Source organism: Natrix helvetica, assembly GCF_964273705.1.
Source record: "Natrix helvetica genome assembly, chromosome: 1".
NCBI classification, from domain to species: domain Eukaryota; kingdom Metazoa; phylum Chordata; class Lepidosauria; order Squamata; family Natricidae; genus Natrix; species Natrix helvetica.
The window spans coordinates 42,645,125-42,664,852 of NC_138548.1; the positions used below are offsets into that span (position 1 = coordinate 42,645,125).

At 37.2% G+C, this 19,728-nt stretch overlaps 1 long non-coding RNA gene across 2 annotated transcripts in view; it reads left to right on the forward strand.

Annotated features, from left to right (window-relative positions):
• Positions 1–19,728, forward strand: part of LOC309383670 — a 221,590-nt gene that overhangs the window by 200,766 nt on the left and 1,096 nt on the right. The gene's annotated exons all lie outside the window — the stretch shown is intronic.

Here is a 19,728-nt window from a genome sequence, read left to right on the forward strand (position 1 = left end):
CTGATTATGTTTTGTTTTGGAGGGGCTTTTTCCCCCCCACAAGAAGCTTGTTCATGTTAACTTTTATAGACCATCCAGACAAGTTGGGTGGAGAGAAGAAGTGATAAGCAGTGGGTTTTCCTCTCTCTGCTTTGAATGTGGCTAGATTCTCAAAGGTGCAACAGACAGCAGTAATTATAATTTAGGTTGCTCCCTCTTTTGGAAAACCACAGAAGAGGCCCAGCAGGGATTAAAAGACCACAAGACCCCCTTTGCAGTGTTTTCAACAGTCCATTTCATAGAAAGCATGAATTTATGACCGTGGGAAATAGCAAACAGATATGACCCCACCAGAATCATGGTCTCAAGGGATTCTGCTTTGTTTATCAAATAGTCCATAGGTTGATCTTTGGGTTATATTTAGCCTATTAGATATCTTAAGCTTCATTCAGTATGAGAAAATAATGAAGGTGCCAATTTTGGTATCACATTTATAAGGTAGATCAATATACAACTGAGTTCCATAAGGGAATGATTTTGAGCAGGAAAATAATAGTATTGGCAGGAAAGATTAACTCTCTTCCTCTGAGGGTGTATTCATGTTTGGTTTATACAAATACATGTACCTTGTCTTAATGAATGTATCAAAGGCATACTTAAAGTTATACGCATATGGGACTTCTGTAAAAAAGTGTCCTCTTTGTAGCCAGAAATTATCATGGGTATATTTGTGTTTACATGTTGTAAAAGTGTGTAGCATTCTGTGGAACTACAGTAGAAGGGCCCAGGAAGTGGCTCTTCTCTGCTATGGTATCCACTTATGTTTATGTCATTAGGCCTGGGGATCACGGGGGACTGGGGAGATCTTGCGACTAATGCATCTAACACTCTTGTTCCTGTGCTTTTAGTGCTTATGAATGAAGATTTTGTTGTTATTGTTGTTTTTAAATTAAATGCTATACAGCATTCAGAGTCACTTTTTAACGATATGGGCAGCCATACAAATTCGATAACTGATAATAAAATTAAATTGAATGAATGAATGAATAAATAAATAAATAAAGTTTCAGTCAAGGGAAAAAAAGAAAAAAAAAGTATTCCAACTGAAACATAATATCATAGTAAAAGACCCAGCGTGATGCTTTCAACAACATATTGATTAACTTATTTAATAATTTGTTAAATAATCAAGCTGCCTACATGAGATTCCCAGATGGTCTTCCATCTAAGAATGCACCTGGCCTGGGCCAGCTTTGCCCAACATTTTGATTATACTATATTTCATATTCTTTCAAACCATTCTTTATTCCTTCCAACTTTGGCGTAGTATACCTTACCATTTTGATTCCTTCCACAACTACATCTGAAAAAAGTATCTAGATATCCTGACAATGGGCGAGTTCCAAGCTCTGACACTGACCCACCACATGGTTAGTATGATCTGTGATTCAACATTTAAATGTCATTTTAATTGTCGGCAATCATAAATGAGAAACACCTCATACCCTTTTGCAAGCCAAACAGTTTGGTTTATATGTATAATTGAATAATTTCACTCAAGGAAATCAGAAATGACAGTTTATTGGGAGCCTATAATTGCAATGGACTTCTCTATCTTTTTGTTATTAAAATCTGGCATTTTTGGCCACTTTTCCTGAGTAGAGAAGAGTGTAAACACAACTTTGCCAAGCTGGGGAAACCATCTTCATAGATACAAAATTCTTGCGACATTGATCTGAAAGCTCTACCTGTCTCTTCCCTTTATTTTTTTCCCACCAGCACTTGGAATGGTTACATGCCTGGTGTGAGGAAGAAAGAAATGAGAATTGAACTAGAAGCCACCAGCACTGTTGTGATCTAATTAGCAAAAAATACGTCTAGCCAAGAGATGAACATTTGTTGAAAGGGAAAACCAGTATTAACACAGGTTTGTAGAATAAGTCCTGCCAGAAAGTGCTTAGGCAGACACTGTTTGAATATCATGCATGGAGCTTTAGTGTAATCCAGGATTCCAGCACAAAGCACTTCTACTATGTGCTGTGTCAGTGGTTATTAGATTATTTTTACTATAGGTGAGGTTTCAGAAGAGTTATTGCACAGAGGTAGAGATGGACATCATTGTTGTCTTCTTCCATCTTGTAAATATTTGCCCATGCTCCAAAATATTTTGGAAAATACAAGGCATTATTTGCATACAGACAAAATGATCTAACCCCCAAACAACACATTTCTGCATACATTCTTTTGGAAAGAACTTTTCTTTTTAAAAAAAGTGAATAGAAAACCCCCACCCCACCCCAAATTGACCAATTTAGACATTCCTAATATTTCTTCAAGGAAATTATCAGATTGACAGTATAAAATCAAAGATCCATGTATAATCTAACTTGATCACAATGTATCATGACAGTTGTTTAATTTATCTCCACTTTGAATAAGATTTCAGAATAGTGAATAATTTATAGTTTTGTGGTCTTTTTTTCTACTGTGTACTTGTTCTTCACCCAACATTTTTGGGGAGCTCAGTGTTTTTCAGAATTTTTGATCAAATGTAGGAAACAATTTCCATCAGATTAAAAATATGTCACATTATGGGATTTAAGAATAGGAGAAAGAAAGTGAAAATATGAGTATTAATTATTATTTCCATTTCCAGCTGTGAACAATAGATTTGCTATCCAACTTTGCTAGATCTAAATACATAAACAAATTTAGAAATCAAGGGAAATAGCTGCAGAAATTTGGTAGAAATAATGCATTGGTTTTTATTTCTAGGTAAATCACTTTTTATAATATTTATTCATATACTAATTCAAACTCTCAAAATAGTTCAGCTACAACTTGGTGAAGCTTCTCACAAAGCTTTAACTCTTGGTATTCACATAGTACTTGAATATAGAGTGTTAATCAAACTATGCCACAGAGATGCTTGAACTGATGTAGGCATCATCTATGTGCTGTGTGATACATTAATAATATCTGTAATTGAGCTTTCCCCAGCTTGAAACCCTCTAAAGTGTTGAAAATGAATCTTCCTGAATTTCAGACCTTTGTGGGCCATTTCCATGCTGACCCATTAGGGAAAAATATTTTAATTGGTACATGAAGTTTTCCTTTGAAGGCTCTTTTCCTTTCATTGTAGTGTTAAAGCCCTACTAGGGAGTGGCATATAGAGTTGTATTTGTTATAGTAAAGCATATAATAGTGCAGATGCATCGGAGAAATATGTGAGAGCACCCGAGAGAGAATTCCGGGAATGCAGTACATGGATTAGCTTTATTATGGAGAGTTTTCTTTGAGAGAAAGCAAGCAAGTAAGCAAGATTCCCTCAAACAGTTAAACACAACAACTGGGGAAGCTGAGATAATCTTATTCCTAATGCTCTGATGAGTGTGCCAGTCTTATTAGGTGGGAGACTGATGGTAGTTAGTGACACAGGCTGAAAGCCTGCAGCTTCATTCATTTAAGAAAGAAAGAGAAGCCTAAAGTAAATGAATCTTGCAAAGGACAGGTAGGTTAGAAATGAGAGACACATATACAATACATGGGAAAGTGAATTCCCTTCCCCCATTTAGCAGACCCTGAGATGCAGATTGTCATCCAATTAAAGGCTGAAGGAAGGTTTGATTAATCTATCACAAGCAAAAGGGCCTGGCTTCAGTCACTAATCGGAGAGGTGTGAAAGCAGCATGTTGGTCTCTGGAGACCTCCTTGGCTCCTGCATTAGTGAGATCAGGTGCTCCTGAATAGTCAGATTCTGGGACAACTGTCTCTTTTGAATTATAGCTAATTGTAAGGAGGGACTTACAGTTCACACAACTGAGCCAGAGATGCTTCGTATGAACTTGAGCTATAAAAGGGCACGGATCGGACTCAAAGGCAAACTTCTCTTTCTGACCCAAGATGCAGAATGAAGATAAAATGGGGGGACGGGTGCTATTTAAACTCTTTAATAGTTTAGATAAGTTCGATTCAACTGAAGCAATTAACAGGTGCTTTATTGGTTATAAAAATGGGGGGAAATGTTTGCTTTTTTTCCTGGGAAAGAGAGTTAAGGACATTTTAAGCAACATTTTGCTTAATATTCTGAAACATCTTTGAAATAGGAGCCAGGGAACATAGGAAAAGCCTTGCTGGATCAGATCAAAAGCCTAAATTTGGTTCTGGTCAGTTTCCTCTGTTCATGTTCTCTATGGAATAGTTTTATACATTTCAATCATTTTACATGTTAATCGGTTTATTTTTTCCTAAATGAAAAGGCTCTTTTTTGTACTGTAACTGTTCCAGCTTTTAAGCTAAAAAGACATTTTTTTCCAAGTTCTTATACCAAAGATGTCTTCCCAAATATCCCAAATACTGGGAGATAAAGAGCAGCAGTTGAAATTAGTACTAAAATACTTTCTGAGGGGAAAATATGAACCTTATATCCTTCCAGTATGTTTTTATGTCCACACTTCTTCCTGGAAATGAGGCCACAAAATTTATAAAACATTTGTAAGCAGAGCAATACATTCTTCTTCCAGTCCAGATAAATCAAAATGGCTTCATCGGAGCATTAGCAGACTTAAGACAAAAGACACTAAATAGCGTTAGACTCAAAATATATTCTTATAAAATCTCTCCACACATGTCTGCTAATGAAAACTCAGATCAAAACATGTCAGACAGTTTTTTTTCTTAAAAAATCCCCATATTTCTCAATGTATAGCTATTGTTATTTGGATTTTAAGTTTAGACAGGATATTTTATTTGATATTATGCTAATAAATGATGGGTAGGACCTTTGTTGTATGATCTACTACTACCTGTTTACTTTGCTTAATGTTGTGCTTAGATCAATGTTTTATATTCTTGAAAACAGTTAATAATGTTACATTTATTTTTCTAAACTCTCTGAAGTCTTTTTCAGCAGTCTGATTATTATAATCACTGGCAATATCAAAAGCCACTTCGGATACAACCTGTTAAGTAAGTAAGCTCCCCGTTAGGAGAGCGAATGTGCAGAGAAGCATAATGAGAGTGGTATGCAAGAACACACACAAACCAGCACACAGGGACAATGAATGGTATAAAATATAGTAGTTTACTATGTGGAAATATAGAGGTATTCAGAGTTCAATTTACAGTCCAAGTCATACACGGTTCAGTCAGTCAGTTATCAATGTATAATACATTGAGGTAACAGCAACCAATCACATTACAGCAGTACTTAAAGCTACAGTACTATCATCCTGGTTTATATATTGCTAACCCAACTGTTAGCTTACATTCCTAACACAACCATTCGTGAAGTTGCCATTTTCTGTTCTTAAGTTCATTTTTTTTAAGGTACTGGGTCATCTGCTCACCTTTCTATTTTCCAGGAAATAATACCAAATCATTGAACGTTACCTATCAGGTTTTAACTAGTCCATTATAGTCATTTGTTTAAAAATCACATTGTATCTTCATTTTTCCTCCCAAATTCTTTTGACTTTACTAGAAGATGTTTAACTAGCATACACATTTCTCTAAGCACTTGTATCATATCCCAGGATTTGAACTTTGAAATATCTTTTTTACACTGATAACTTAAAGGAACAAATCTGAAATTAGAAAAGGAGAAAGCTGACACTGATTGATGTCCAAGTTCTCCTTCTGATTTGCTGATTAAAATCATCAATCTATATGAGGAGGAAATGTCCAACACGTACAGAACCAAGCAAGCTTAGCAGCATGCTGTCATGAGTAGGAGAACTTGACCCCTTCATTCCTGATGTAGACGCCATCTCCAAAATACTTATCCCTCACATAATGATGACTTGAAAAGTTAAATCACAGATAAGAAGGTCAACTAGCCTTTGCTGAGATTTTGCTATAGTATGAAATACTGTAACCATAAAGGTGGGAAACATATATCTAATCCATTAAAAAAAATCAGCAAAAACAGAGGAACATTGGGAAAGTAAAAATTCACTGGTAATCAACTTTCAATCTATACACTAGCTCAAGTAATATGCATCAAGTAAGCTAATATCAAAATTATCTAATGAAAAATGTCTCAGTCATCTTTAAACATGCATATTCTTTGCCACTAGGACATCTTTATTTTGTTATCAATTCTATTAAATTACCTAATTACATGCCAGAGGATTTGCTTAAGGATAAAATCCACATGTTCTTCAGAGATACTAACCTCAGGACTGGTGATCATATTCCACAGTAAATGTGAATGAATTCTGTAAAGTTCATTCTTTAAAATGGACATAGTTGCAACTTCATATAATTATTAGGCTGCATCTAATGATATTTGTATGAAGAACACTCAAAATTCTGTTTCATTACTGGTACATATTGGGAGCCACTCAGAATTGGTTGAAAGGTTGGCAGCTTACAGATGTTTTAAAGTAATAAATAAATTCTGCGATATTCTTTGTACTATAGAGATCTTCTTTCCCAAAGTTATATTCTAATAGATGGGGAACTATGTGCATCCTATTTTTATTGTAGAAAAACAGAAGCAAAGGCTTTAGAGTATTGGAAAAATTCGTGCTTTATAACATAAAATGATTTATAACATCATTTCTTGAACATGTTAGTCAAAGTAGTACAAATGTTTGGTCTATATCGGCTGTAATATAAATCAAGAGGAAGAATAAACCTTAATAATAAATTTGTAATTTAATCATTTTAAAGCAATGTTAAATAATTACGCAGCAAACTAATGATATAAGCTATAATAGTGGGCCATTCATTACACAGAAGCTGTTCATGCCATTCAGCAGTTAACATTAGTCAGGTGGGCTAACTTTTGAAACTGGGCTGTATTACTGAAGGTCATTGTGAAGAGTAAATTTCATTGTATGAGTACAGGTGAAACTCGAAAAATTAGAATATCGTACAAAAGTTCATTTATTTCAGTAATGCAATTTAAAAGGTGAAACTAATATATGAGATAAGGCTCATTACATGCAAAGCAAGATAGTTCAAGCCGTGATTTGTCATAATTGTGATGATTATGGCGTACAGCTCATGAAAACCCCAAATCCACAATCTCAGAAAATTAGAATATTACATGCAATCAATGAAAGAAGGATTGTACATAGAACAATATCGGACCTCTGAAAAGTATAAGCATGCATATGTACTCAGTACTTGGTTTGGGCCCCTTTTGCAGCAATTACTGCCTCAATGCGGCGTACCATGGAAGCTATCAGCCTGTGGCACTGCCGAGTGTCTCATGTCTCTCATCTTTCTCTTGGCAATGCCCATAGATTCTCTATGGGGTTCAGGTCAGGCGAGTTTGCTGACCAATCAAGCATAGTAATCCCACGGTCATTGAACCAGGTTTTGGTGCTTTTGGCAGTGTGGGCAGCTGGAAAATGAAGTCAGCATCCCCATAAAGCTCATCTGCGGAAGGAAGCATGAAGTGCTCCAAAATCTCCTGGTAGAAGGCTGCGTTGACCCTTGGTCCAAAGTCCTCTTTTCTAATGAGAGCAACTTTTGCCAAAAGCACCAAAAACTGGTTCAATGACCGTGGGATTACTGTGCTTGATTGGCCTCTCCATTCTTCCTCCATACTCTGGGTCCTCGGTTTCTAAATGAGATGCAAAAGTTGCTCTCATCAGAAAAGAGGACTTTGGACCACTGAGCAACAGGACTTTAGACCACTGTGCTTCATTAAGACCAGGGTCAACGCAGCAGTCTACCAGTAGATTTTGGAGCACTTCATGCTTCCTTCTGCAGACGAGATTTATGGGGATGCTGACTTCATTTTCCAGCTGCCCACACTGCCAAAAGCACCAAAACCTGGTTCAATGACTGTTGGATTACTGTACTTGATTGTCCAGCAAACTCGCCTGACCTGAACCCCGTAGAGAATCTATGGGGCATTGCCAAGAGAAAGATGAGAGACATGAGACCGAACAATGCAGAAGAGCTGAAGGCCGCTATTGAAGCATCCTGGTCTTCCATAACACCTCAGCAGTGCCACAGGCTGATAGCTTCCATGCCACGCCGCATTGAGGCAGTAATTGCTGCAAAAGGGGCCCAAACCAAGTACTGAGTACATATGCCTGCTTATACTTTTCAGAGCTCTGATATTATTCTATGTACAATCCTTGTTTTATTGATTGCATGAAATATTGTAATTTTCTGAGATTGTGGATTTGGGGTTTCCATGAGCTGTATGCCATAATCATCACAATTATGACAAATCACGGCTTGAACTATCTTGCTTTGCATATAATGAGTCTATCTCATATATTAGTTTCATCTTTTAAGTTGCATTACTGAAATAAATGAACTTTTGCACGATATTCTAATTTTTCGAGTTTCACCTGTATGGTATCTGATGTAGTTTCATTGGAACTGTACACTGCAAGCATTTTCCTTGACACTTCAACATCTAAAGAGCTATGTCACAATTTAGTGACAAGGCTGAGCAACAGGAATACTCTTGATAAGGTCTTCTGCCATAACCATTATATCTCAAAATCTGGAAACCAGGAATTCCTCCCCCCCCCCCTCCATCATGACTACATTGGAATGCTTCAAGCCCTAAATATCATTGGTAAATCCCAAATATGCTATTTCAAAAGGACTTCTTTGGAGAAAGTTGCCTTTGGGACAACCATCACCTGGATGATTGAAAAACTTCATAGACGTTGTTGGTAAATATATTTTCTACTAATTATCTGGGCCCTAAGTATTAATCTACGCATTAAGGTAAGACATCAAAGATAATGGACTAACTGAAACATCATGAATAGGATAATTGTAATCTATACCATAGAACACTCTGATTTTGAAAGCAGCATGATTCGCTGAAGAGGAAAAGGAAAAAACCAAAATTAGAGAAACTTTCAATTTTAAAAGTGTCCTCTCATTGCAAATAAGTAGAAGGAAAGCAGAAAATATACACATAGACAGACAGAGTGAGTTTATCTAAATATACCAATGATGAAGAACGGACCTTTTGATTCTTTACACCATCTATTATATCCCCATTTCTTCATTTGAGGAAATTTATAGAAGAAAACTATGTTTTTTTAAAAAAAAAATATTTGCAATGGAAATATAATTTGCAAAACATATGTAAACTAAAAATAAAGAAAATGCAAATGTAATTTTGAAAATACTTATGAGTATTCCTGAAGATTTTGGCTATGAAACCAAAAAGAACTTCTAGTTAGTAAAAACAAAATAGTTCCCTGTTTCCATTTATAAATTATATATCTGCCCAGAGCAAATGTGCATAAAGGCTTTAAGCCTAGTCTAAGATGAAAATATGTTTACAGTATAGTAATATAGCTGAAGTATGGATGAGTACAACTGTCCATATTTGGATCGTTTCACTTTCATTTGTTTATACAGAACTGGATCATGATATGCAACAGAAATGAAGGAAGTCAGGAAAACTACAGACCTCTAGAGATATGTGTCAGGGTTCCAAGTAACATCCCCAATGAAAGAAGACTCTAAGGCTTGAAGTTCCTCAAAGTTGCTAGCTGCAAATAAGAGACATTCAGCCAGTCCTCTCCAATATGGTTCAGCTTACCTCCCTAAATACAAGCACCACCTAGGAATATATACCTAATGTACAAATGAATTTTGATTCATAAGAATTAATTATATTAGGTGGCAATTAGATAGTAGCACACTACTGTTTTTTGTTTATGTTTTTAACTTTTATTCCATCATTTTTCCAAGGCTCAATGTCAGGCTTCCAAGTAACACCCCCAACAAAAGAAGCCTCAAGAAGAGGCTTGAAGTTCCTCAAAGTTCCATTTTATTAGAGATGTCATATTGGCACATCTGGAAAAACCTGAATCTGAAAGCTTCCAGGTTTTCCCCACCCAAGTGAAAGTACAAGCCCCTGCCCAGCACCCACATGTCCATCATATGGTCCAATCAGGCACCATCCCAACTGGAGATGCCTCCCAGTCACACCCCACCAGGAGCAGGGCAAAATGTCCTTGACTCTCTTAGAAAGGAATTATTATGACTATATATCTCCATACTCCACATAACCCCCCTCCCTTTTTTTCCTCCACAGCATTAAATGTGGCAGGCCTGAAGGCCCAATGCAAAATATGGCTTCCAGGCCTGACAATATGTTTATGCATATCTATGGAATTCACATACATTGTATAACTATTTCTGCAAGAACATGTCTCTGAAATGTTCTTCTGCTTTGGGGGAATATCAAAAGCATTGAACCAGTAGAAATATTTCAAAAACCTTTTTTTTAGTTGTAAGGACAAGCATACTATTTATAATAAGTAATAACAGCAGAGGGATATGGGTGGAAATGACAACTATAGTAATGACACTGTAATCTAATGATTGTCAGCATTTTGTGTCTTTCTAAATACTCTGTTATTCTTTTCTTAATGTGATCTACCACTGTGCTATTTATTGTTCATAGCAACTTCTTCAACCAGAAGCCGGTATACCTAGCTCTTAGATATCAGTTTTAAATCAATCATGTTCAAATTATTCCAAGCATTTCATTTAATATTTTATAAACAAAAAAGTAAAACTTGGATTTGCATCAGGAAGGAGAGTAGTTACAGCCCATAGATTACCAGATAGTAAAATAGTGATTCTGAAAACAACGAGATTGCATTTCTAAAGTCTTTTGACAGCTGAACTGGGCATGTTCCTTTCATTAAGTATCGACAGAGTGTAAATATGTTAATTTCCTTTCTCTGTCATTTGAGGTGGGGGATTGAGTAAATTTGATTAAGTTATTTTTATTGAAGAAGGTAGTCACAATGGAAACAATATTGAAATTGAACTTCGTTTTTTTTAAATCTAACAGATCACAAGAATTTTAAAAATATGCTTTTTTCGTGATTCTAGTGAGAATTATGCCATGTTGGCCTTTTGTGATACAAACAGCAAAGAATCTTGCAGCACTTTAGAGAACAACATTTTTAATAGCATAAGCTTTAGTAGATCACAGTCCACTTCATCAAACACATACTGCATAGCAGTGGTGGGTTTCTACCGGTTCGCACCGGTTCTGGCGAACCTGTTGGACAATGAACCCGGAAGTAAGTTCCTGCCCCGCCCCTATCACTCACTTGCTCACCCCTGCCGGTTCAGAAGCCACTCCATTGCTCGCTCACCCCCCTTTCTCCCGTTCCTCCTCTCAGCGATCTGAGGATTCCCCACCCCACTTTTCCCTTCCCAAAAGATCGCTGAGAGGAGGAAAGGGAGGATTCCCCACCCCACTTTTCCCTTCCCAAAAGATCGCTGAGAGGAGGAAAGGGAAGGGAAAAGTGGGGTGGGGAATCCTCCCTTTCCTCCTCTCAGTGATCTTTTGGGAAGGGAAAAGTGGGGTGGGGAATCCTCCCATTCCTCCTCTCAGCGATCTGAGGATTCCCCACCCCACTTTTCCCTTCCCAAACGATCGCTGAGAGGAGGAAAGGGAGGATTCCCCACCCCACTTTTCCCTTCCCAAAAGATCGCTGAGAGGAGGAAAGGGAAGGGAAAAGTGGGGTGGGGAATCCTCCCTTTCCTCCTCTCAGCGATCATTTGGGAAGGGAAAAGTGGGGTGGGGAATCCTCCCATTCCTCCTCTCAGCGATCTTTTGGGAAGGGAAAAGTGGGGTGGGGAATCCTCCCTTTCCTCCTCTCAGCGATCTGAGGATTCCCCACCCCACTTTTCCCTTCCCAAATGATCGCTGAGAGGAGGAAAGGGAGGATTCCTCACCCCACTTTTCCCTTCCCAAAAGATCGCTGAGAGGTGGAAAGGGAAGGGAAAAGTGGGGTGGGGAATCCTCCCTTTCCTCCTCTCAGCGATCTGAGGATTCCCCACCCCACTTTTCCCTTCCCAAATGATCGCTGAGAGGAGGAAAGGGAGGATTCCTCACCCCACTTTTCCCTTCCCAAAAGATCGCTGAGAGGTGGAAAGGGAAGGGAAAAGTGGGGTGGGGAATCCTCCCTTTCCTCCTCTCAGCGATCTGAGGATTCCCCACCCCACTTTTCCCTTCCCAAATGATCGCTGAGAGGAGGAAAGGGAGGATTCCCCACCCCACTTTTCCCTTCCCAAAAGATCGCTGAGAGGTGGAAAGGGAAGGGAAAAGTGGGGTGGGGAATCCTCCCTTTCCTCCTCTCAGCGATCTTTTGGAAAGGGAAAAGTGGGGTGGGGAATCCTCCCTTCCTCCTGTCAGCGATCTTTTGCTAAGGGAGGCTTCTCAAAATGGGAAGCCCATCTCTTTGCACCCTTCAATCCGTCTCTCTCTCCCTCTGACCTCCCCCAATGGCTCAGCTTGAAAAACTGGGGGGAACAGAGGAAAAGGAGGAGGAAGGAAAGGGGGGAGAGAAACGGGGGGAAGAGAGAGAGAGAAAGAGTGACACACCAAGGGGGGAAGTTGGGGGACTTCCCTCTAAATACTGACGCCCTCTGCTTTTGGGGGGAAAGGAGAGGAGGGTCCTTGGTGATTTGTGAACCTCTACCCCCTATTCACCCTATCCCAGTTAAGCCAGCTGGGTTTGGGACCCAGCCTTTCTAACTTCATTTGGGATCTTCTAACATCCCACTCCCACCCGGTCACACGGCCAGCAAGCCACTCCCACCCGGTCACATGGCTGGCAAGCCACTCCCACCTGCTCACATGGCAGGCAAGCCACTCCCACAAAGCAGGCCACACCCACAGAGTAGGTTCCAAAAAATTTTGAAACCCACCACTGCTGCATAGTCATGTGAGGAGGGTATTATACAGTATATTCATACAGCTGTTATGGGATGGAAATCATCAGCAAAGACTGATTGGTAGTATTTTTATCATCTTGACTCATGGATAAGAGGCTTTGATAAAATTTCATCAGTATTTCAATAACTTTCACAATGCCACAGTTTTAACATTCTGGACACTATATACAAAATTAAGTAATGAAAGTATAAGCTTCATATTATATAGCAACACAATGGCTTCCGGCTTTCAGGGGCCCCCATCCATCTAGAACTTAGTACAAAATTCATCATTTAATCAGGTTTTCCAACTAAATCAGTTCTGATACATTCAAGAATTATATACAAACAAGAGTTATGTACAAATAAAGCATTAAAGCAAGCATTTCTCAAGTTCGCTACCTGCCCGCTGAAGTTTTTAAAAAAGCAGATCAATATAATTATGCCAGTTTCCAGCAAGCAAAGTATGGCAAGACAATTCCAGAAGTGAATACATCAGAATGCTACTTGTCAGCAAGAGCTCTCATTTAAAATAATTAGTTCTGGACACGTCTTTTTCATGTGCCTAGGCTTATAAATAGCAACCTATCCTAAATAATTATTGACCAGTAACAATAGACAATATAGCAACATGAACAACAACAGCAGCTGTAATAATAAAGCCTTTGGCAGATCCAGATGCTGATTTTAATTTCATATCTATTTTCCCAAGATTATTATAGAACCAAATATTGTTACCTACAAGACTGGAGGAACATATTTTGCCTGTCATCCAATGTGTCATATATGGATAACAATGCCCTACTATATTTTCTATTAGATAAGCATTAGATAATCTCTGTGCAAATTAAACCACAATTAGAACTCAGAAATGGCAGTTGGGTCACATTTCACTTCATCAGGATACACTTAAAGAAAAATATTGAGAAATGGCTTACAATAATGTTGAGTGTGGACCGTTCTTATTTACAGATTTAAAATGTATTTAAATCTACAACAACATTCCTTAAATTTACCATGATTCCTTTAACTGAACTCAATTTGCAAATATTTTGTTTTATTGAAAATGTTCATCATTAATAAACCAGGCCAAGAGGCTCCACAATATTCCACCACACCATGATGCAAAGGAAATGCTACAATTAATCAAATCTGCTAATCAAAAAAGTATATTCAACATCCAGTGTGAACAGAATAGCCCTTGTTTGTCTGTAGGAGTGGCGTTCTGCAATCAATTGGAAAAAAGTCCTTATTTGTAAGAACCAGCCCTCTGTGTTCAATAGTCATGGCATATGCCATGGGTTCTTCAAAAAGCTATTTCAGATAACATGCAAGTCAGAGGTGGTATTCAATCAGTTCAGACCAGTTCTGGTGAACTGGTAACAGAAATTTTGAGTAGTTCAGAGAACCATCAAATACCACCTCTGGCTGACTCTGCCCCCATCTATTCACTGCCTCCTGAGTCCCAGCTGATTGGCGTCTCAGCTGATCGGCTGGGTCTTCTTCTGTTGCCCTGCAAAGGATAATGGAGCTGGAAAGCAGGTTAATGGGGTGGTGAGGTAATGGGGATTTTACAATATCATTGCCCTGGAGTGGAGTGGAAATGGAGATTATACAGTATCCTTTCCCTGCCACACCCAAACGCCATGCCCACAAAGCCATGCATCCCACAGAACTGGTAGTAAAAAATTTTGAATGTCACCACTGATGCAAGTTTATATCATTCTTCAGTGAATGATTATTATTATGATCATTTGTGAGATCTACATCATGTGTAATATGGATCTGTTATGCACAGTGAGACTGTTGGTAAGAAGACAGTAGTAGGAAAAGAAACAAAATGGAAAACTAAGAATATCAATTTAAGGACCAATCAATTGATAAAAAGGGGTTTGAGAGTTAAAAAGAACATGTTTTTCCTCAGGTTGCAGACCAGAAAAAGTGTGACATTAAGAACTGGAAAGCTGCTGTCTTTTGTATACATGATATAGATAAGCTGGACAAATAGTTTGCTGTGGTATAAGACATACACTCTACCTATGTTCCTATTCACTGCAATATTCACACTAGACAAAAATGAAGTGGTGACTTGGAGCAAACCATTTCAAGAGCACTTAAAATTTTAAAAAATAATAATCCTGCTGATGTTCCATTTAAGCAGAACCCTGCTTTTCCCCAAATTTTGTCTGAGACATAATTAGATGGCAACTTGATAAAGTTTGCTTTGCAACTGAGCTAAGAACGTTCCAGAGATGTCAGATGAAATTTCTGAAACCTAAGCACTATAGAAAATGCATTTACACCTGAAATTTGGAATCCTTTTTCTATCTTTCCCCTGAACCCTAAATATTTATGTACTTTCCATTTTTGTACTGCAGGGCTGCAATAGGTTCCTGTAACTCCCAAAGTATGTTATGCACAAGTCCGTATCTCCCAACCAATGGAATAATCTCTGTAAAAAGACATCATGTAACATTTTTCAGAGTTTAGTATATGTAACAGATTATATTTTTAAGCAATACTTATGTTAAATCTACAGGATCCTATTCATAGTTATGGTTTTCTTTCTTTCTTTCTTTCTTTCTTTCTTTCTTTCTTTCTTTCTTTCTTTCTTTCGTTTTTGGCTTTGCTGAGTTGAGGATGAATAGCTAGCTCATGTTTACTACTTCACACAACATACTTGTTTCTCTGAAAGCCAATTTTGATTCAAATCAATTTAATTAAGTAACAAAGCTGGTTACCATAGAAACAACACTACTAATTTGTCATGACAAATACTCCGCGAGATTGACTGGTTGCTAGGTAACAGCCAATGGGTTCCAGGACAGAGGATGACAAATTGTATCTGGTGCAGATGTTGTGATCCAGTCTTGAATTAGGCCTCTGTTCTGAATGGACTCCCAAGAGAATGTCACCTGGATAGCTTAATAGCAACATAGGGAGTACCATACCACAACAAATTGCATTGTTTTGCACATTTGAAAATGTGTTTCAAAAAGAAGGTAGAAAAATAAATTATTATGATGCATAGCATCATCCTTTGGGGGGGGGGGGGTTGTTGTCAAATCTACCAAGATGATTGAACCGTTCTGTAGGGAGCTTTTATAAATGCATCTATACATGAATCCTAAATGATTCCTTTTTTTTGTCTTTGTCTGCATTGTATGAATATACAAAATGAATGAATTTACAAAATACATGATTAAAATTATCATATTCAAAACAATAGAAAGAATATCCAAAGCATTACTGTCACTGTAGAAATAATAGTAATAATTATAGCACTAATAATACTATTAATATAGTATTAGACTTTGGTTATTCACTTATGAATTATAAGTCCATAGCTCACAATGTAGATGTATCTAAAAAAAAAATCAATCGTTACTTCCACTACTATGAAACATAAGAAAAAATTCATACTGATAAGCTCCCTTTTATGAATCATAAAACTGTTTTTCTAGGATCAGACAAAAATTAAATATACAAATATATTTCATACAATGCACTAAGGATATGCTTTTGCCAAATGAGGTGGGCCTTTGCCAATTACATTAAACAGTTAAGGCTTAATTCTTCTGTTCAATATTTACATTCAACAGAAAGATATTTCCTGGATATCTCAGAATATATGTTCCTTCTAATTGCTTTTAATTTAATAATTGGCATCATAGACACATCCATAGAAAAAAGCCAAAGATAGAAATTAGCTAAATATTCCTGGCAACAAACTTATTAAAAACCTTATAGGTAAATTTCTCATGAAAACCCATAAGAATATGCATATTTTAATCATTGTTCTTTCAGTGTGATACATCTATAGTAAAGTAATCTTAATATCAATTTTGATCTAAATCACATCATGTTTGAGGAACTTATTTTCAGAGTAGAAGAAGAGGTAGAAATTATTACCATAAATCTGTGTAGATTTACTTGAAGTAAACTCTATTTAATTCAAAGGAACTAAAGATAAAAGATACCATTTAAAAAATGACATCCAGAATTATAAATTAAAAGAAAAATGTGCCTGGATTCTATCCTGAAATTTCTCCATCCAAAATTTATAAATATTTAGCATTTTGAACAAATTTCATTACTGACTGAATTATTTTTTACTTCCCATAATATAATATAATTTTACAAATGCCACTAATTGTCCAATTATTCTTCTACATAATCTGTAAATGTAAATGATCATGAAGTATTATATACTGTAATATGTATTTTAGTTTCTCCTACTAAGATCAACCTCGCTCTATATTTCAGTTTGAAATAGCTTATGAGCATGACATGAGGACTGATTGGTAATGAATACTCTGCATTGTACCTTCAAGGGACTGTGACTACTTTTTTATTGCAATGAATAGATCCTGGGAAAATAAAACATTTTATGGAATTATTGCACCACTCTAATGGACAGACACACAAAGTCTTGTCAGAAATCAAGATTATCAGATTGCTTGCTAGAACTATTCTGTTTTTAGCTCCACCCTAAGATGCTCCTATTACTGAGTTTAACTTTAGGATTTGTTTTCCTTGAAAATGTGAATTTGGGGTTTTGAAGGATACCCATAAGGCCTTTATGAGGTTCATAAAAATATTACTGGAAACTAGGTGCTTTGTTTCCGACTTTCCCGACTTTCCCCTTTAAAACAATCTTTAAATTTCAATTTAACCAGTGCAGGATGGAGCCTGGCAAGGATTGGCCATACTAGTGCCTGATGATATATTTGAAGACATTATAATGTATGTATGTATGTATGTATGTATGTATGTATGTATGTATGTATGTATGTATACACACACACACACACACACACACACATACACACAAAAGAACAACGGAGACACAGCCAGCACCTCAGCCACACAGGATGATACGAAACAGCTGACCAATCTACAAATATCAACTCCATCTACCAATCAGGATGCAACTACACAGCCAATCAACCCACTTACAGCAACAAAGCCAGCACTCCACACACCCCCACCAAGATTTATAGAGAGACGGCAGGTCTGACAAAGCTTTACTTGCACAAGCACGAAGCCGAAAACACCAGCCTGAAGATGGCGAGTGGGACCTCGCTGAAACGTTGCCAAGACAATCTCAATCTTACACAGGAAAAGACCCAAATACAACAAGACCAGCATATATATATAGTATACATATATTATATGACATATATGAAATATATATGAAAAAAGAAGGGATTATTCTATTTTTTTGTAGTTCTGTTATCTTACTTGGATTTGCACTTCACAGCATTTGCATTAAATCTCTTTTAGTTAATTTTTGTCTATTACTTCTTTTAAGCAGCGTACTTAATCATTGTTTTACCAGTTTATAGCTAGTGATTCCTTTAGAAGAATTCAAAAGAGATTGCTAAGGCTCCATAACGATTCTACCATTTTTATTCTCGAAAATATAATATTCTCCTTTCTGTTCTTAAAAGTAGCTTCTTTTGAAGCCTGCACTTAACTCTCATCAGCAGTAAAATGTACATAATACAAAGGTGAATTTTCCCCTCTGAGGTGCTCTAATTGAATCATCATTAGTTTCTGAGGCTGGCATTGTTTATAGCAAATAAAGGCTATTATTGCCTTTTGCGGGTGGGGGGTGGGGGGAATGCAATAAATAACAGTTAAAATATTTAAAAGTGGCTTTGTTGATCTGTCAGACACCTGCTGTACATTTGTTTAATAGATGGTAAGGTCGATGAGAATGTAAGGTCCTGTCAACCACAAAAGCCTGAATTAACCTTAACTATAGAGCTGTTATCACTGCCTTTGTAATAATCCTTTTAAAGGGTAACCATGAATTAGCACTAATTTCAACTTACCTGTGTGTTTGTGTGAATGTGAGGCCTCCCATGATGCAAGTGGGTGGAGCAATAGGACAATATGGTAATTGTTTCCCTTTGGCTCATGGAATTACAGGGGTGGAAAGAATGCCTCACACCATCCAGTCCACCACCCAGTTGGTCCAACATTTTCCCTGAAAACCTCCAAATATGGACATTTTTACAATCTTATTTTGTATGGTTTTCCTCATGGTTAAATTGCAGTAATTGTTCAGATGCAATTGTAACCTTAAAGCTACATTTTCCCTGTGGATTCAAACCATTGCTTTTTCCTCAGTTTTTGATGGATACAGTAAACTATGACCCTTCCTTTGGACATATATAAATATCACAAAGGTCTCCATTTACAACCCCTTTCCTTCCTATCAACAAATGAAGTTGTCCTTGAGAAGGTATAAGTAGGACTGCTAGAAAGGTTTAGCTATAGTGGTACAATCATTTCTCCTCCTCCCCTTTGGAATACTTAAAGCATCAATGACGTAGTTCACATATAACACTAAACCATAATGCAACTTATTTATTTTTTGATTAAATGTGATCTCATCCTCAACATTCTTGGCATTATATATCAACCAAGCAGACATATTTTTTAATCTTTGGAACAGGAATCTTTGGCCTGTAAGGATTTGGTAACATTGCTAATATGTTATGGTGCTTGAAACTCTTTATGGTCAACAATAAAGCTCAGTGGGTTATCTACATCTAAACTCTTATTGGGTCATTGTTTGCATAATACTTTCAAAAAGAATGTGCAACCTTGCTTTTGTTCTCACCTCCATGGTTGAATGGCTCCTTCTATCAACTTCTATGCTCAGGACAACATCTGGAGCATAGCTCATATATGTTTGACCTTTCCTTTGGAAAAAACAAGACACCCAAAGAAGAATAGAATAGAATAGAATAGAATAGAATAGAATAGAATAGTTGGAAGAGACCTTGTAGGTCATCTCATCAACCCCCTGCTTAGGCAGGAAACCCTAGACCATTTCAGACAAACGGTTATCCAATCTCTTCTTAATAACTTCCAATGTTGGAGCGTTTACAACTTCTGGAGGCAAGATGTTCCACTGATTAATTGTTCTCACCTACTCATAATGTGAGTAGGACACTTTACATAATTTACCACCTCATCAAAGTATCAACTGAATTGAGTTTATCACTCTTCACTCCATTTTCAGTAGCCTACCCTGCTCATGGATCATCAGAA